We start from the raw sequence: 21,152 nt of genomic DNA on the forward strand, positions 1-21,152 counted from the left end.
TAATGTCCTTCCCCTTACCCCTTCTGGAATTAATACTGAATTCTGTACTCCAAAACGCGGTTCTTAAGTCATACAAATGACATTTAACAATCAGAATTTTTCCACACAGTGATCCTCAATAAAAACTTCAATCCTCTACTGCAGTCTTTCAACAAATTAAAGGAATACAAAACTGGCTAATAACTGTTCAGTGATTTTTGGACCTTTGTAGCACTAGAGTAACAGCAGTACACTCTGCAGCATAGTTGCAAGTATGTGGGAATAATCTCTTTTTTTCTCTGAAAGGTGTGAGGCCTCTATTTCACCCTACTAAAGATTTTACCACCAACTGTACTGCTAGCATTGAGACACTGCAACTTCTGTGCTTGTATGAGATGCAGGACAGGTTCCTTAAGGTGTCGCAATTTTTCGTCTAAACCTAGTGTTGAGATGCTGTGTCTTTGACTCTTCAGTATCAGCTTTCTTTCCAAACACTAACGGAGCAGCAGTAGTGACAGAATCCTGCTTCTCTTCTGTCCTTCCCAAAATAAACTGTGAGGCAGCTGCAGACTCTGCACCTGAACACTCTGAGTGAACACCGAATGTAAATGATGGCAAGGCAGCATTTTGTGGACGCAGTCGCAGTACCAAAACCTGCAGAAATAAGTGAATGTCAAGTCCGTAACCCACGGTGTATCTGCAGTACGTGAAGGTTTGAACTACATTCTAGTCCTGATCTTTCCAGTCAAAACTGTTTAAAAAACAACCCACCAAACAGTAAAACAAACAAGAAAACCCCATGCTTCCTCTCTACATAAAACTTTTCACAACTGTGTTTTCTGCCCACCACCTGGCTTTAAAAAGTATACGAACTTCTTTGAAAGATCATGTTTTTAGTCTGAACTCCAAATGAACAACGTGTAGGGCATGTAAAGAACAAGCACGTCATTAATGAAAGCTTTTCTCTAAAAAGGATAAACTTATTCTTGGGGAAAAGTGTGGAAACAGATGTTATCTAGGCAATATTCCTACAGGAAAAACGAATAATTTTGCCACACCTCAAAGGAAAAAATAATTGTGCTTAACAGGTAAGAAAATAAAAAAAATCAGAGCAAACCAAAAAATAAATCACAGAATATGCATCCTCGTTTTAATCATTAAGGATTACCTTTGAGCTCTGCTTTGGTGCTTGGCTTTGCACTTTCACAGGCTACACACTTCGTGGCCTCTGCTTTGTTTTGAACCAAGCAGGTCTCCCAATCCCAGCTTCCTTCAGGCTTCTTGAATTTGTCTAAATCCAGAAATTCTCCAGAAGGAGCAGAAAATGCAGATGCACTGCTACTGGTCACAGGTGTTGGACCCTCTGTGAGACAAACAAGACAGTTAACCATCCTGTTTGAACATGAACTATAAAATGAGCATTAACTTTTAAATTTGATTTGTCAAATCCCACAGAAATGTTCAAAACTACTCCGCAACTCCCCCCCCCGCCCCTGAAGAAAATAAAAGCCACCAAAAACCCACAAAGAAACAAAGAAACAAACAAAAAAACAGAGTGGAACTCAAAGCTTCCAAACAACACACAACTCTGTTCAGCACACAAGCTTCTGCTGCTGTTGACGACAGTGTAACCTCCATAAAGAGGCCTGACAGGTGCCTTTTAAAAAAAAAGGTGCCTTTTAAGAGAGAAGCAGAAGATAACGCTTCAAATTCAAAACCGGAAAGACAAGAATGGCTCTTCCCTTCCACGGCACACGCAGAAAACTTTTATCCTAGTATTACTTGCATCGCTCTTCCTCCTGACAAGTGCAACGTAACCGTGCAATTCACTGCACCATGGTCACAGTAAACCCCTCATTTCCAAAATTCCTCCTTGCAATGGCAAGAGCCTCAGACAAAGATGCCGACTGACCGCTCAGAGGTTGGAAGTCCAAGAGAATCAACTCTGTCTGAAATCCATTATCTTACCTCATGAAATTTCAGTCTTACCGCACAGGATGATTACAAAAGCCCGGTCTAGTCCACCTTAATTTGTTTCTTCCACGATATATTTGCACAGGTGTTTTTCGATGTAATGGCATGTTAAATGACATTTAGAGTCAAAGTTAGAATTAGAATCGTATTTTAAAAACAATACAACCACGCTCAAAATCAATTACGGTCACACACAATGGGAAACAACCCAGTACTGCCCTGAAGAAGTTACCCAGCGGGTCACTCGCATTCTTGAAGCCTACCACTGACCTTCATAGGCATCTCTCTGCTTTAGCTTAAGACTAGTTAAGACTACACTGTCTTGAAATCTGGCTTCACATCTCCCCTCAATTACATACAAACAGTGAGTAGAGGCATTTTGGCCACATTCTGTAATTTTTTTTACTTATTTTTTGAAAGAGAAAAACGCAGTCATTTTTAACTCTTTCTATGGAGTTCTCATTTTCGCCAGTGAAAAATCACTATGTTGTTTTTAAATTAAGTCACTCACTTCAGCCATCTTCCCTCACCAGCTGCAAAGCCGGGGGTATCTGCATTGATCCAGCTCCGTACTAATACATTTCACAATCAGTTCAATTTATGCGACAGGCTGGAACCTGGGCTGAGACCTCTGAAGTGCCTGTAAACCAATCCTGCAGACAGCCGCTAACCCATCAACCGTACCTGGGAATCGTGTTGCTTAAAATATTCCATATATGCAACGTACTTTTATTCTGTACAAGATTCACAGAGGCTAGGATGGAAACAACAGGAAAAAAAGGACCATACCTGGTTTCTCAGACTGACAGGCTACACATTTGTTATCTTCCGTCTTATTTGGTACAAGGCATATTCCACAGTCCCAAGAGCCTTTCGCCTTCTTAAATTTGTCTCCAAAGCCCAGAGTGGCTGTTGTGTCAGTGCTGCTCGAGGAGGATGTCACTGTCACCGAGCTGTCTGTGACCACTGGTCATGTCAGAGCAGGCATTACTCCCGTTCCAGGTTTTGGTGTCTCACATGCTATACATTTTGTAGCTTCCGGTTTGTTTTGGACAAGACATGTATCACAATCCCACGTTCCAGGTACTGTTTTGAATTTGTCTCCAAAGCCCAGCATCCCTGCTGGGGGCGCTGCTGGCTTTGAGGTGTCGCATTGACTTGAACTTACTGTCTGTTTCATACTCTCAACTGTTGACGCTTTAGTAGCTTGACAAGTTACACATTTGTCCTTTATGTCTTTGTTTTGCAGAAAAGGGTCACATGTATCAGATTGCCAGTGCGATGCTTGTTTAGAAGTCTCTTTACCTGCAGAAAAAGTTGTTATTGCAGGCCTAGTATAAACCACTGTGCTTGTTGTAGGTTGTGCAGACGTAGAAGAGCGTGTTTTCAACAATCCAAAGTCTAGGAAGCAAGAAAAAAAAGTCTTCCTGTTAGCGCAGCACCTCACTACATGTAACTAAGTGACTTTACTAGAGGGCAAAAATTTCAACTCAGGTGCCAATGGTTACAACTAGACATTCAGACCGAGCGCAACAGGAAGTCCCCAGAAATCTTATCTAAACGGATGAAATTTCATCTGCTGCACTGGGTCACAACAGAACATTTCGTTAAAGCTTCATTTAACTCTTTGTTTCCAAGCAAGCTTTAAATCAACATTTTCACTGGTCGATACAAGTACAAACAGACAGTAGCTGACTGAAATCTGACAGTCCAACGTGGAATGGAAATAATACAATTTGATTAAGACGCGATGCCCAATCGAATCAAATTTCTAAAGCTCCTCCTTCCGTAGCAGATGACTCAAATCTACTCCAGTAACTGTACAGAAGTTTGTACTCGGAGCAGCAATCCATGCGGTATTTTCCCACAGATGCTGAATATTAATTAAATAATAAAAACTCAAGACAATTGAACAACTGTCTAATTTTCTATAATCTTTTTCAAAATGCATCGGACACAGGACAACTCCTTATTTAAAAGGTGGCAATTTTGACAGGAAAGACAAGCTACTAATACAGAAAGACTAAAGGAAATGCATCTTAAACAGCAGCTCAAGTTGCTTGTAAATCTACCTTGAACATAGTTGTTTTGTGGTTTGTTTGTTGGGTTTTTTTTAGTCAAAAATGAAGTCTTTGAACAATGTGGATTTAGATTCTGCTTCTTTTAAACCGATAAAGAAAGTGAATGTCACTTCACTCAGAGGTCTTTCCTTAAACAAAATGCACAATGTATTTTCTCTCACTTAGCTCTTTCCAACAGAGAAATGTGCTGCCTTCTTAACAAGTATGTAAGTTAGAAGAAGACTTTTGGGAAAAGATCAAATTCAATAAAGCCCTTTTTCTTAAAAGATATCTTTTCCACAGACACACTTTATGAAACTGTTGAAAACAATTGCAATTGCTTAAAAACAAAATTCAGAAAAGGGTTTTTAACGTAAAACACTCCACTTCTGTTTGCAGTTTAAATTTTAATCCACAGGAGCCATTGTAAGCTAAGGCCCAAAGATTCGCAGCTTTCGCCATGTATTTGGAACTGAAGCTCTTTCCTATTCTTTCTTCACCTGGGCTGAAGGTGGGACAGGAGTGTTGAGTTTTACAAACATTTCCTTTTCAATTCCACAAATTGTATTTACTTAAAATGAAACACCGATTATCTGGCTAATTCTCTTAGTACCTCATTTACAATTACATCCTAACACGTAAAGGAGATGCAACCCATCTGCTTTTCATCTTGCAGTTTTACTTCCAGCAACAAACACCACTTAGAATAGAAGGGGGCAGATGCACCCTAACAAACGCAGCGCTTAATGTAATGCTCTCCTACATTCATATTTATAGCAGATACTCTATTAACCATAAGTCGTGTGTTGGTTTTTTTTTTAATAAAAAATGCTAGCGTATTTTTTGCAGCATCTTTTTAAAAGGAGTTCATTATCTCTCCAGGATTTTTTAGAACGTCTAAGACGCTTCCTTCCTTTAATACGTGGGCAGTGGTGAAGGGACCACCAGCAAAATCTTTGACCTCCTCTTTCTGTGTGTTGATGTTGGTTGAGGTGGTGGTGTCTTTTGAAACAAAAGAAAACAAAAACAGCTTTCACAATGTGACCTAGTTAGAGCAGATTATACTCACTTTTGTTAGAAACAAGAATTTCCAGCTTTCATGCTTCTCACATAAGAATCTTCACAAATTCTACTTACTTTGCAATGCTTTATGATTACAAGCAAAACAAAAAGCAACAAAACAAAACAAAAATTATAAAAGCAGATCTGTCACTGGAAAAATACTGCAGAAGTCCAACACTGCCTGGAATTGCTAGCATGCGCAGACAGGACAGATTGAAGATTTAATAAAGAAAAAAAGGAAAATCAGCACTTCAGATCTGAAGTGCTAAAGTTTCAGTTACCTAGGGTAAGAAAGGGCGTCACTGGAGTACCACTGGGTCCAGAAAGTTCTGCTGATTTTACAACGGGAACACTAAATGTAAACCCAATCTGCTATGAACAAGAGAGGTTTTTCAGATTCTCAAGCCACAGGAACTTCAATCGAATGCACACACAAAACCAAATCTGAAAGCTGCTCTTCACATTTGTAGCACGCATGCTGAATGACAAATTATAAGCCAGAAGCCTACATACTTTTCTCCATCAAGGCAGATTCTGCTTTAGTGTTCTGCAACAGCCTACTAAATGCCTAAGAAAAAAAGTCAAGCTCCTTTATTATTTTACTTACAGAAGACGTAGGTAGCACTTCTGCCTCAGTAGATTTCACAACTGGAGATGAAAACGCAAACTCAGGACTGCTAACAGTACTTGTTGGTTGTATCTGTATTTTCAAAAGAATTAAAGGTTTATATTTAAGAGCAACAACTACCTGAATTCACTACCCAACAGAAGTCCCGCAGTGACGTCGAAAAACCTGATGTTTGAGTTATTTTGCAGATAAAAGTAATAATAAAACACAGGGAAGTTTCCAAGTGGGTATAGGACAATATCTTCAAAACCAAATTCCAGAAACTGAGAGGAAAAGCTGGAGATGCTACTTAGGTCTAAATGCACGGAAAAGCAAGCCAGGAAGCTGAAGAACGGCAAACTCAGCCCAATGATACTCCAAGAACTTCAGCAAACACCTCAACATGTTAAAGCAGCTGTCTACTTCAAACCGTACAAAAAATATTTCAAGTACTCTGGAACAGATTAATGTTTATTTTATTGCAATAATATGCCAATTATTGCACCCTAGGCTCATTCTATGTGAGGCTTATATGACCACGTTACCTCTAATTTAATAACTTAAATAAAGTTGTGGTTTAACCATTGCAGGCAACTAAGCACCACACAGCCACTCGCTCACTCCCTCCAAATGGAACAGGGAAAAGAACTGGAAGTAAAGAAGTAAAGTTGTTAAATTTGAGGTAGCATTAATGACTCATCGCATGTAATGGCTACCTGGAAAGACAAATGCCATAACCCTGTACATACTCCCCACTCCTTCCCCTTCTTTCCCCCAGCATTTATTGCTGAGCACGATGCTAAATGGTGTGGAATATCCCTTCGGTCCTCTGGGCTCCGCTGTCCTGGCTGAGTGCCCTCCCAGCCTCTTGTGCATCCCCGACCTCCTCGCTGGCAGGGCAGCGTGAGACACAGAAAAGGACTTGTCACTGTGTAAGCACTGCTCAGCAACAGCTAAAACACCAGTGCCTTACCAACACTGTTTTGCTCACAAATCTGCAACACAGCATCATCTACTACGAAGAAAATTAACTCTACCCCTGCCAAAACCACTATAAATAACTTGGCATAAAGTCCACACCCCCCTTCCCCCGCAGACTTCCACAGCATTTGAAGCAGTTATACAATCACGTTAAATGGGAGTTGGCAGGCTCTAAGACTGAGAGAAGCAGAATCAAAACATTTATGCCTTTTTCCCCAAACTGGCATACAACCCCAATTCATTCAGCTGCGTAGAAACTAATATTTGTTAGTTTCATGAGCACCACAGAAAAAGTCAACTCGCAATAAAGCAGTATACTCATTGTAAACATTATTTATAGCATAAAGATTTACCTTGCCCGCCGCCGTCGCTGCTGCATCTGCCATGCCTGCCGCCTCCGTTGAATTTGCCACGCTTGTCGTTGCCGCTGTTGACTTTGCCTTGTCCTTTGTCATCAGCAGATATGGCATGCCCGCCGCCATTATTGGATATGTCAAGCCTGAGGGCACTGTTGAACACGTTATGCCCGACGTCGCCGTTGTATATATCATGTCCTCCACCTCCTCCTCTGATAGATCTGTCAAGTCCTCCACCTCCGATGGATCTGTCATGCCCTCCACCTCTGATGGATCTGTCATGCCCTCCACCTCTGATGGATTTGCCATGCCCGTCGCAGCTGCTGGAGTTGCCGTGCTCATTGCTGCTGTTGAAACAGCGCTCGGTGACGCTGAGACAGCGCTACTACCAATGAAACTAGAATTGAACTGAGGCAGCGATGCAGCACTGATGGGTAGGGGTATGTTCGGTAGCACTGGTTCCTCCACTTCCTAAAGTTGCAAATTTTAATTTTTCTTATACAAGACATACTACTTTCTCACCCCATCCCACCCAATTTATTAACAAAATTAAATAGAACAAAAATCCATACAAATTAAGAGAAAGCAAGTTTCCAGAAGAAATCCCGATCTCCCCACCTCTGTCTACCACGTCATTTTAATTTATGGCAGGCCTGCTTCCACATTATACTCTATTCAACAACTGTACAGCAAGAACACTGAAAGTTAACTCAAAACCTGTGCAGAACAGAGACGCACAGATCACATTTTCTTTCTTTCTTTTCTATACTTTAGTCATCAAAGCTCTGGAGAAGCATCATCCTTTCTAACTACCCTCGCATGGCTTCAATTAAGAGTACACTCTCAAGACAAGTGAGAAAGTGTTCCTCTTGCAAAATTAGGCAGGATAGCTGCCAAAGTTTCTAAAGTCACTACAGCAGTGAACGTGGAAAAAGGTAATGTTTAAAGAAGCAGGTAGGTTCAACAACCAAACTAAACACAAAAAGCACCAAAGAAAGTCAGACTAGCAGCACTGAAGATTGTGTTCTGGTAAATACAGTCTATACCATGTATCAGGATGCAAATATAAAAATCAGAAGAGAGCCTCTTAACAACTTCAATTTTCATCCCTGCCACTTACTTTATTTGATTACTAAGATTGGATGAGTTATGTTTTAAATGGCATAGAAAATCTGACCGAAATTTGTACAGTACTATCATGATCTACTTAGAAATGACTAGGCAGGGATGTAAGTTGGTACTACTGATATTCAGTGCATCCTGTAGCTTACATCTGTTTCACAGTTTTGATTTGAAAAGTTTATGGAACCTTTGATATTTGGACCATTATTTTATTTGTGTTACAGGAATAAACAACAGTGTTTACGATTTCTTTATATTGCATCATCCAGAAGTCCCATTTAATGATTTGAAACTTAAATTAACTTAAATACTTAATATTAACTTAATATTAATTAAATACTTAATGTTAACATAAATACTTAAATTAACTTACAGGCAGCTTATATAACATCCAATAAAAGAAAAAATAATCTGAATATTCATGGTCATAGTTTTATGGAATAGATTTTTCCTATTAAAATGAGAAAAAAACTCTCTCACAATGAGTTTGGTGAGTATCAAAAACTGAGTCATCGTTAGCAGACATGCAGAATGCTCTCTTCTACTACTCTTTTTCACACTCTTGGCCTGTATCTTTCTGTATGACTTAAATATGAAACCAAAAATTAAGCTTTTTTTTTCTTTTTATACTTGGCACTCGTTTCAAGTATCATTCCTGTAGAAAAACTATACAAACCTTCACCAAAACTTCTCTTCTTAGGACTCATTCATTCAATTGCTAACGAGAAATGTTATAGTTTGAAGAATCTCCAAGGTAAGAGAATTAAAAATTTCAAAATTACATAAGCAAAGTTCAGGTATTCAAAGACAGGAAATCAATTGGAGCCTGCTCTGAAACCCACAAGAAAACAAAAACAATGCAAAAATAAAGCGGTATTGTTATAATTTACTATGATGCAATAAAACTGACACACTTAGCTAGTTACTTCAGCAAGCTCAGTGACAGCAATTAATTTAAGAGTCACTTACCTGTTCTTGTACAGCTCTTGATAAATAGTGTATTCCTCTTTCCCTTCTCATTTTGCCACCTCCGCTACTCACTCCTGAAGACAGACCATTGGACGCAGCAGTACTGAATTTGTAGCTGGTCACATTGCTAGCACACGACAGTACAGAAGTTGGGGGAAACAAGAGAAAAAGAAATTACCAGCCAAATTTTTTTTTCAAGATATTAGAGCTGTTATTAGTCCTAGAATTGAAACCTGCTGATCAGAAAAAAACTAAAGCTGTCTCACAAGTTGCTAAACGCTGGTAAATACTTGATGTTCTAAATAGGAAAAACTTTATTAACAGCAGCAATGAAAAGGACATACATAAGTGCACCGTTCACATGGGAACAATGACTAAGCCAGAAGACCTGAAATAGAAGAGCTGATTTAGATTGTTATTTTCCAGTGCTTCCTTTAAATAGGACTGGTTCTCTGATTCTGCGATGCACGTGTATCTTTTGCAGGGATATAAAAGAACAGCTCACAAAAATACAGAAAGAGTGCACATATGCACACATACACATGGGAAACACTGCCAACAGCTCTGATAGAATAGGGACGCCTTAGACTTGTGTGGCAAGGTAATATGGCCTAAGCTTCAGAAGCAGCTCTGGCTTTCATGTGGCCATCAGCAGGAACAGCAGAGGTGTTTGGGTATGCCAACATTCCAGAAGTCTTTTCAGACATGAATACAGATCCCTTTTGTAAGGCATACAAAGGCGTTTTTCTGGTACTTAAAAAAGCCTAGCTCAAAACCAGAAAGATATCCTAATCCAAGAGCAAATGGGGAAAAAATAACCCAAACCAGAAGTGGAATAGGGAATAACTCTAACAAAAGTACTATGGCAAGAAAATGAAGTATGCCTGGAAAAACCGTGACATCAAAGCTTATCTTGCAGCCAATCAGTCAGTCAGTACAGAAGTGCATTAGATCGCACTGGAAGACACCAGGTCAAACTCCCACAATACTGAGGAGGAGAACTGGTCTAAACTTGTCAAATACTTGACAACAGCCTGCTTAGCACTGTAACTGCATAGAGGAAGAAAGATCCCTAAGGCATATGCTCAGACTTTTCTCTAATCCGAACTGTCAATCCATTAGAATTCTGAAAAAAGTCTTACATCAAAATAGATCTTCATTCAGACAACTATCGCTTGCCCGTAACAGCCCATATTCCTCTTTCTGTTAACACCTGTGAGCTTCAAGGGGGCAAAGACAGCTGTCAGCCTTCAAGCAAGTCTAATCTACAATTGGACTCAGGATATAAAATATATATATATACACACACACGCATAGATATATAGCATTGGTGGGCCAGAGATTTACTGAGTATTCCAACTCAACTGTCCAAAGGGACTCTTGCCAGCAGATCAGTGTGGTGCTCCTGCTCCAGAACATGGCACCCAACAGAGACCAGCATCACAAAAAACACTACCACCACTACCTACTCTACAAACAAAAGGTAGGGCACTGCAATAAACTTTGTGAACGAAATCAAAAGCAGTGTGAGTTTTCTGTATCTCCTTCCTAAATGGAGAAGTAGAAAGGAGTTCTAACAGAGACAATTTAGAACAGTTTGAAAAAAACATAATTACAACCCAGCACCTGATTGCACCTGTACCAGAACCTTAAAGCCAGTCGCTTCCACCCCTGAAAAGGTGGTTGTTGTGAAGTCCAACTTTTAGATGCCAAAACAAAGTGTTGAGTTCTTTCTGCAAGCCAAAGAATGCCCATGGTCACATAAGAATTGCTTGGCAGATGAGCATAGAGTCAACAAAATTCCCTGCTACTGTTCTTTGAAAAGAGCGACCCCCTAAAAACCGAGTGCAAAGTCCCTTAACTCAAGCATTATTACCCAAAACACCATTTGCCCAGAAGGAAAAGCCATCAATATTATCTGGAGGATAACTCATTTGACCTAAACCAAGAAAGCAGTATAACACAAAGCAGTCTCCTCAAGAAGAAATTCAATTAATTCTGCTGGATTTTTTTTATTTTAGAGATGAGTTAGCATTTGGCCTCAAATGATCCTAAAGAACACATGGTCTTCATGTGAACTCAAAGCAGACAATTAACTTCATCATGAAAGGAGTATTAAAAAAATGAATAATAAATCATAAATCTTCCTCCATGTTTTTGCTTAAAAAATAAAGAAAAAAACACATCAATAAACATCCTCCTGAACTGTAACTCACTTCCCCTACTTCACCTTCTAAAGAATACTTCAGAAAGAATCATCCCATTAGGACAGAGCTTTCAAACTGCAAGCAATTAAATAGCTAAAACTAATAGCTTTTCCCCTAGGGAACATTAGGAGGGACAAATTATTTTGTTATAAGTAAACTGAGTTATAAACCATGAAATATCTGTCAAAGCAAAATTTGTAACGCTACAGATTTAGTTAAACTACAAAATGAGCCATATTTCCTGTAGAAGGAAAAAATTAGGCCTCCAATAGCAAAGATCCTTTCTGTGGATACAGCATTATAACGTGCCTCGTTTCCCATCTTCGTATCCTACTCAGAAGATAAACTTGGGATAAAAAGTGGTGTATCAGTACTTTTATTCTTGCTCATCTTCCTTCCTTTCATAAAAACAACAATTTTCTCAAAGTTATATTGATCTTCAAACACAATCCAGACTTTGCAGCTCCCTCAAAATACAAAATTTTCATTGGATTTCCCATTCCTTTTACTGAGAACTGTCACCACCTTTCAGGTGCAGACCGTACTGAAAAAGGAGATTTCTTTCTTTCTTCAAGTAAGTTTTAAATTAATAGATGTCATACCTTTCAGATGGTTCTGCTCGCTGTTCTGCAGGCAAAGTCTTCTCTCTCATCCCCTGCAAGTTAAGTTTAGTTCAAGACTTAGCTGAATATGTACAGCATACACAAAGTACCAACAACCACTTCATGTGGTTTTTTGTGGTTTTTATTTTATTTATTTATTTTTAATTTTATAGCACTGAATACACCTCACCTACTTAACGTTGTTCCGTAATTCAGCATTGTGGGTACAGTTCAGTTAAATTTTGGGGCTAAAGTAAGCATCACTGCTTCACTCAGCATTGAGGACAAACTGATAGAACACTAAATCAAATTTGTCAAATCCTCTAACAAAGAAAGTAATTATTTTAAACAAAATGACAAAAATTGTGTGTGTGGGGGGGAGAGTTTTCATCAAAACTTGTGTTTACCAGCCCCGTAAAAGGGACATACTTTTCTGTTTTCTATCATTTATCAACAAACAAGAAAAAAAAAAACTCTACCCCCCTAAAAACTAAGCAGTTGCTGCTACATTCATTTTAGAACTTTACCAAATGGAGATTGTGCTGGCTAAACAACACAGAGATTGAAAGAGTTAAAAGCAATAAGCAACCAGTATTACTGACCACTTTGATTTCCAGCCTAAGAAGCCCATACACTTAACACGTGGTCATTTGTACACTCAGACTGATACTGGAAACACAGATGTTTTCGCAGAAAGAGATGCCCATTTAATTTTATGGAAAACTTATTAGACTCCATCTACTCCAAAGCAATCAAAACCGATAACTCAGCACATTGTCAGAACTCTCACTTGGAGCACATAGCTCACCTGGAATAGTTTACACAGAACACGAGCATGTTTCATCAGTGACAGCTTTGTGTACATGAGAATATAAAAGGAAAACATTTCTGTCTTTTAATATTCTTTCACTGACAACAGGATGACTCAATAGCACATCATGACATCGTGAAAACAACCACAAGACACTGAGTGTTCCAAAAACAGAATTAAATCCATAAAAGCTCAATCTATTTCACAATGGTTCCCACTGCCTTAAAGCTCGCCTCAAACATACTATCAGTACTTTTTGCAAAGATAGGATAACAATTGGTTTGAGAAACATTCCAAGACTGGAAAAAAAAAACAGGCACATAAAGACTCAAAAATGTACTCACTTGGTACTTTGTGTCTCCTCTCTGGCAAATTTTGCTGGACTGAGTAGTTGAAGTCGGTGATGGTTCAGAATACCGCGTATAACGCATCGGTTGACAGTTTACCGTTGGTGTCACAAGTCTCTTAACAGGTGGAGGCTGGAATGCATTCTGGGATTCCAGCTTTGAAAGGGAAACAGCAATCAATTTATCCTTACGTCCACCCAAATTAATTCCAATATTTATTGATGAAAACAAATTACAGAACTATAAACCTCCCCCCATCGGTCTTGGCACTCAGTGAATACAATTTGAAAATTCTGAAGACCGTTCAACTTGTAGAGGGAAATCACCAGAAAACCAGTAACAAAATCCATAAAGCTATATATAAGTAGCCAAAGTCTGACTGAATTCCATTTCAAAATTTGGCAGTTAGCTTCATAGACAAAATAATTCATGCTACCATAATTAAAATAACCCATGTTCCTAGAATATGCTCCTATCTTTTCCTCTGCCCACACTGTGATTTTTTTTTTTAGTAGCTTAATTCATTAATTTAACATTCGAAGTGTTAAGCAACTAATTATACAGGCTTCTGGGCTTCACATTCCCTACATTTTCCCTCTTCAAAGTTACACAAACAATAGAACACACTCAAAAAAAAAACAACTTGTCAATCTTACAATAATCTCATTCATTAAAATATGATCCAATGCTTTACATGTGCATTAGATGCACTTCAAGTAGTGGGTTTGACTTCCCTTTTCAAAGCATTTTCACAGACCAGAGTTAATTTTTAACACAGACCACTGCGTGTTCTGCAAAACTGACTTAACTGAACTGTCAGACAGAAAACAAACCCTAAAGGCTACAAGATTTACCGATGGCTCCGCCTGCGGTCTTAAGGATCAGAAAATACAGTCTTAGGAAGCATGCTATTGTTCAAATCAATACCAATAGGAAATTGTTTACGCTGCAGCTTTAATTTCACAGTATCTCCCAGCTCTTAGTAATAGGATTCACACTCTCTCTAAAGTATACAAAAATACATCTTTCTAAAAAATATTACATTCAGTTTGAAACCTTGAATAAGACATGTTTTATGTAAGTTCACAAATCTACTTCGAGTGAACGACGGTTCATTGCTGGTTTTAAAGGTAAAAAAGAAAAATATTAATTCCCCCAGTTAGGCATTCAATACACCAAGAGCTATTCTGCCTGGTACAGTTCCTTGAAATAAGAAAAATACCACATCACTGCTACCCACTGCAGAAGTTTAGCCTGAGTGCACAAGTGTTCCGTCAACCGCATGTTCACTTTAGCAGGAAAACAAACGATCATCTCCTCAGCAAATAATTGCTTCTCATCGCGGGCTACCCTTCTCCCGCCACCATTATGAATTCTAGTATTATGAATAGACAATCTATCTCCTTTCACCCACTGACAGCTGCGTGCAACATTCATTTAGTGGCTGACAATTTCAGGCTCTCTGTTGCAAATCTGGCAGATCTTTCTTAATGCCTTATCACAGGTATATTGCTATAATATAATTGAGAATTCACACCAGATTTGGTTTTAGTTATTTGGATAATATTTATGATATACTTCACTTCTCCATGCCCTTGTAATTTGGCAGATGGTGAAAAGATGGTCCAGGAAATCTGAGATGTTTGTAAACTCTGAAGTGATTGTAAACTTAATTATACATCCATCCAATCAAGGAATTAGCACAGAAACTTCTTGAGACACTGTCCCTTTGCTCATTAGAACAGAAGATGAAAAGTTTGCACATCTTGTTATTTCCTTCAGTCACCTGATCTTCAAGTGGTCATTTAAGGGTTTTGCAATTTAATAAGCCCAAGGATACCCCTAACTAAAGTCGTCAAAAAAAGATGACTAGTTTTCATTTTTTAAAGAAAATGAAAGGAAATCATGCTTTACCACAGCATTATCACCAGTTCTGTGCTACCTCCAAATAGGAATTTAGGAGCGTTAAGATTTATAGCGTCGAAAAAGAAAAAGAAAAAAAAAACCTCTACCCCCCTAAAAACTAAGCAGTTGCTGCTACATTCATTTTAGAACTTTACCAAATGGAGATTGTGCTGGCTAAACAATACAGAGATTGAAAGAGTTAAAAGCAATAAGCAACCAGTATTACTGTCCACTTTGATTTCCAGCCTAAGAAGCCCATACACTTAACAAGTGGTCATTTGTACACTCAGACTGATACTGGAAACACAGATGTTTTCGCAGAAAGAGATGCCCATTTAATTTTATGGAAAATTTATCAGACTCCAACGATGGTTCATCGCTGGTTTTAAAGGTAAAAATGAAAAATATTAATTCCCCCAGTTAGGCATTTAATACACCAAGAGCTATTGTGCCTGGTACAGTTTTGCAGTTTAATGATACCCCTAACTAAAGTCATCAAAAAAAGATGACTAGTTTTCATTTTTTAAACAAAATGAAAGGAAATCATGCTTTACCACAGCATTCTCACCAGTTCTGTGCTACCTCCAAATAGGAATTTAGGAGCGTAAGATTTATAGCGTCGGAAATTAACAATTTTCCTCCTCTTTACTTTGAATGGTGATAAAAAGCACAAAAACTAGTTTTCTGTGCCCGAATGAACACGGAAGTCTGTACAAAGTCTATATGACCACTCAATCAGTATTTTTCTATTTGTGATCATTTCTTCAAGAGAAAACTTGCCTCAACAGGAATTTTAATATGAAGCTTCACCCCAAGTTGGGGGACAAGATAAAACGACTTGGTGTGTTCTAGAGTTGTTGCTCTCAACTTACAAAGATAACATAATTCTTAACCTGAGTAATCTTCACAACCCATCATCTATTGTGGATACATGCCAATATTAACTTGATTTGATGTCTATGTTGTCACTGAGGTTTGAGAAAATTTTTCTAATAGTGATAAAGCATTGAAAAAGTTATCTACCTCAGCTTAAGACATTATTGGTTCTTACCTTTCTTCGTTTGGACTGGAAGTCAGTAATATCCGGTTTATCTATGTCCGGAGGCTAAGGGAAAAAACAAAGCATAAATATTAGAGGGCATTTTTTTTTTTCCTGAGAGAGAGGGTTCCCTGCAACAAAAATGTGGGGGTTCATGGTCAACTTACACAACACAGCGGCAAAACAGATGCCATTCTTTTAGCATCCTGTTGAAAAAACAGCGCAATAAATTAAACCGGCCACAACGTAAGGAAGAATAGTTTTATCTTTATGCTTTGATGGCACATTTACTAAGTTTTATAAACACATGAAGCAAAAACAGATTAAAAGAAGTGCTATTTACCAACAAAGGGCTTGACAGCTTCTCCATTGCCTCCAAGATGCGCCGTGCTGAGGTACTTAACGTAGCGCGGGACCGCACAGTTTCTTGTCTAGCTTTCGCTCTCCTTTGTGCCTGAAAAATTAGCATTTTAAGTGTTACAATGGTCAATTCTGAGCTAAAGAGGCATGTATTTTACGTCCCAAGGCTACACTGATGATACAATCAATATATTCTGATGACAGAGAAAAATGCAGTCACTGGGAGTTTAAGCCATAAAGAAGAGAATACATTCGGAGTTTAATGAAGTTTACCTTGGGCCTCAGTGCATCTTGCACGTGCTTGTTGCACGAGCAATAAAAGAACTCCGTACTTGTAAAAGGTCAAGACGGATGATGCTAGGACTGCTAAGGCCTCCGAAGCAGTAATCAGGGAAACAGAACTCAAGAAAAGGCTTGTGGTACAGAAAGCATTTTCAGTAACAACACAGACCTCAGAGTTTCACGATGGTCTAAGTGTACCATCTTAAAATCAGTGTATACAATCATAACCAGGAACTAGTTTTACTTCTCTCTTGCTTCCTCCCTTCCCCCAAGATTAAAGTTGGCTGCAAATCTTTGTCTTAAAAGATAAAGATCTGATTTAAACTGTAACAGATCTAAACATTACACTGAAAAAGTAAACTGTTTATTTGCACCACCCAACTTCAAATATCAGTCAAAAACTTCCTTTGGTGTGACTTTTTTTCTTCCCAGGTTAAACCCCTCATATAACCACACTGTGCTTATCACACGATGTGAAGACAGGAAGCAGACCACGCAGCATGTAAAAACACAAGTGAGACTCACAGAACCACAGAATGGTTAAGGTTGGAAGTGACCTCTAGAGATCGCCTGGTCTACCCCCCCGCTCAAGCAGGGCCACCCCGAGCAGGTTGCCCAGGACCATGTCAAGTCAGCTCTTGAAGACCTCCAAAGAGGGAGACTCCACAGCCTCTCCGGGCAACCTGTGCCAGGGCTCCATCACCCGCACAGTGCAAAAGCATTTCCTGATGCTCAGACAGAGCCTCACGTTTCAGTTTGTGCCTGTTGCCTCTTGACCTGGCACTGGGCACCGCTGAAAACACAATGGCTCTCTATGCTCTTTGCACCATCCATTCAGGTATTTATATACACCAATAAGATCCCCCCTGCACCTCCTCTCCTCCATGCTAAACAGGCCCAGCAGTCCCTGCCTCTCCTCAGAGGAGAGGTGCTCCCAGTCCCTTGATCATCTTGGTGGCCCTTCGCTGGACTCTCTAGTACCTTGCTGTCATTCACAGCAAGCAGCAAGAAGCAAGCTACTCTCTCCTTTAAAAGCCTAGTATTTTGGTTCCTCTTTTTACCATAATGCAGTAATATTGTAAAAAACAAAAATAGCCGACCAAAGAGGGTTCCCAGCTTTGCACCACAAGGTTTCAAGGTTTCCCGTAAGTGAGGTACTTGTACTGCCCTTTTTCCGTTGCACAAATGGACTGTCAGAACAGAGCCAGCAAACCCGCGTTTTCATTTTCTTCAAATTCCTTTTGATTTATCGATAAAAGTCACTTTCATTTAAATACATTCCTACCAAACCTGACTTGACTTTCCTTTTCGATTCAGCTCTAGCTAATCAGAGTTGTCAGCAGTTTTTATTTGCTATTTCCAAGAACACTTGGGGGCAAATAACTCTCTCCAAGAACTATATGAATCGTTCAAAACAGAAAGCATGTTACTGCTTATCTTGAGACTGCATTTAGTCCTGCATGCCTCTGTGTACCAGAAGAACAAAGGATCAGCAAAGTTGATTTTAGATATTTTCAAAGACTGCAGGTTTATACAACATATCCATAGCATGAATGTAGGCATGCTTGGAAAAGAAGATCCACAGATAAATATTAGCCAGGTTTGACTACTACATTTGACTACTAATACTACACTACTTTTGTCATACCCGATAAGGTTCCGTTCTTCGCTGCCTTGATCTTACAGCTGCACCACCATAGGCCGTCTTTCCGGGGTAAAATGGAGAAAACCCAAGCTGGTTTTGCTTAAAAACAGATGTGCTTCCACGTGCCTACGGAAACACAGTACGATAGGTGGATAGAAAAACAGGTACACATTCAAACTGATTAAAAGAAATACTGTGCAGTACTTACAGGACACAGTCCTCCAAAAGCAGATAAACCGAATGCGGGTTTCTTAGAGCTAGCTGCAGAATGCTGCGAGAGGGAATGAGTTCTTTCAGCTCCTGCGGGCCAGAGCAGTGATGATGAAGTATTTTTTAAAACTGCAACATCTGCCAAAATGACGTATGCTAGATGTAAATGCCTCTCGTACGTACAGAACTTTAACAATAAAGATCACACTAATTCAAGTTCTTCAATACAGAAAAATAAGCATGACTTCAGCTTCCTTAAATAGATCAACTTCACGTACAGACTGAAAACCAAGTATCACCTACAAACTTGAAAACTGTTCACAGAGCTGCAAGTAGTTTTCACCAATCTTACCAAGTTAATACTGTGCTTCCAATGCAGATATTTTTTTCCTTCAGGCTAAGATAAAAGAGGACCGCATAAACATCAGTGCATTTGTACGGACAAAGCTTTTTTCTGTGTTGGTAAAAGGCTGGAGGCCAGCACAGATCATAATCGCACAGGTTTTAAACCTGGAAGATTCCCCAAAGGCTGCTCTAAGAGTTAACGATCTTCTGCCCATGTATGTTTTACGAAGACACACCAGAAAGTTCTAGTGCACTCAGGTTATATTGCTAAAGCCCAGCAACTCTACTCTACTACTCAGCTGTACAAAAGTTCTCTGGAAAACCTGCTGAGCACACGTCAGTCCCTGTCTATATGGGGGACTAGAAAAAGCTGCAAACCTGCTGTTCGCCCTTTCAGCGAGAAGACCTACGTACCAACCTACATCGACACGATGCTTATTTTTTATTTTAAAATGGTGTGCTTTCCTCAATGAATTTGGCAAAAGACATGAAAAGTATTGACAGCTGAAGCCTTCTACCAAGAAAGGTCAAAAAACAGCCTATAGCTTATGTCAGAGTAGTTTCTTTATCTTCTCTTGCTGAAACACAGGAAAACATCTCGTGTTCCTATTTGTCACCTGCACTTATTCACATTTAACCAGCTGTCTGTTAGATATTCTGAGTCACTCTTCCTTCTAGACAATCAGCCTAGTTGTCAAGCTACGGCAAGTCAGCCTGATTTCCTACCGTCCCAGTTCAAAATTTACATATAACCTAGCTGAACGTGTATATTTCAGCATTGACTCTTTCTAACATCAGGGTATCATAAACGTATTCCAAAGCACGCTTCTATTAAAAAGGTGATAGGATTATATACTTCTAAAACACTAAAAATTCAATTTAATTCTCGCATCCAAAGTTGACATTCACCTATTTTATTTACTAAGGTGATGTGGAATATTAAAGAACGCAAGGTACTTCACATTAAAAAAAAAGTCAATTAAACAGAGAACACAAAAATCACCTTCATCAGATGCTCTAGAGGAGGAATCACTGGTTGTTGAGATGTTATCATCGTCTTGTTGAGAGGTAGAATCTTCTATTTCTTTTATGAAGGACAGCCTAGGACTGCCAATGCCAAATATAGAAGATGTCGAGGGCTGACAAGGTGGGACAGGAGAATCCAGCATGGTATAATTCAGACGGCTCCGATGAAGAGAGGGCCTTGTTAACACAACTGGGAAGTTCAGTGCTGATCTACTTGTGGATGGTTCTAGACAAGAACAGGGAGATAATTAGCTTTGCTATAGACAAGCTCACAGAAGCCAAAACCTGTTTCCTATCGACAGCCATGCTATTGCCAAGTTCTAAGCGCAAAAAGAGAGAAGCCAAATTTAACTTCTTCCTCACCCAGATACGGTTGCATCTAACTGTCTGGCTACAACAACAACACTGCTTGCGATACACAGTATTAATGTTGCATCCAGAAGTAGTTAACTATGAGGTTTTACAACACCACATTCTGACCCCGTGCTCAAATGCTCTAACGCTGACTTGGCCGTTCACTAAATCAAACATATATACTCCTTCTCCCATGTACAGCTTGCAATAAGCTTTACAAAATTTGAGATTACACGGTAAATTACAGATAACACTGCAGCTTCCATAATATTGGAACAAAGGTTATATTAATCTGAATACACAACATGAAAATGAACGTTTGCAGTACTTTTTTCCCAAGTTCTTCCATATCAGCTCACGTTAGACGCAAAACATCATCTCCTACCCATTAACTATTGGGATTTTGACCCAAGGGACAAGGATGTTGACCCAAGTAACCAGATGAGCATTTTTCCCTCTTGAAGCAAAGGGTCTGCAAACAATGCCAGTGGCCTGGAATAGGTGGCCTTGAAGTCTATCTTGCTAAATGAATGGAACTATTCATGGGTATTTTGCCTGATGAAAGCCTACTGTCTCTCCCAGGAATCTGGGCAATTCAAATGACTTTGAGCCACTATCCTCTTGATACTTGAACTGAAGCTTAAACTAGTTAGTTCAATCTTCATAACCACTGCAGTACCACTAATTAGCTCTCCAAACCATGAGCAGATTTTTAGGACAGCACCGTTTGAGATACAGAAAGTTCTTCAGGCGGAAGGCCACCCAATATAGGCTCCAGCACACTGATACCTCAGAACTGAAGAAACACATTGGTTTCAAAATGTAGTAATAATTAAAAAAAAAAATCTTATTCTTAAGCATAGTAAGCGACACCCACGGACAGCAACATAAGCTGCAAAAGGTTCCAGG

General features: G+C 39.2%; 1 protein-coding gene and 1 pseudogene across 2 annotated transcripts in view; one reads left to right on the plus strand and one right to left on the minus strand.

The window, feature by feature from the left end:
* Positions 1 to 21,152, plus strand: part of LOC310904016 (nuclear pore complex protein Nup153-like) — a 250,767-nt gene that overhangs the window by 197,914 nt on the left and 31,701 nt on the right. The gene's annotated exons all lie outside the window — the stretch shown is intronic.
* Positions 332 to 20,107, minus strand: LOC310903976 (nuclear pore complex protein Nup153-like; annotated as a pseudogene). Its single transcript has 8 exons — positions 19,867 to 20,107; positions 18,517 to 18,656; positions 18,312 to 18,434; positions 16,380 to 16,475; positions 4,893 to 4,950; positions 2,743 to 3,354; positions 1,148 to 1,342; positions 332 to 633 (listed from the first exon to the last, which is right to left on the minus strand). The product of its transcript is annotated as a nuclear pore complex protein Nup153-like (transcript).

This window comes from Anser anser, assembly GCF_964211835.1.
Source record: "Anser anser genome assembly, chromosome: 9".
NCBI lineage: Eukaryota > Metazoa > Chordata > Aves > Anseriformes > Anatidae > Anser > Anser anser.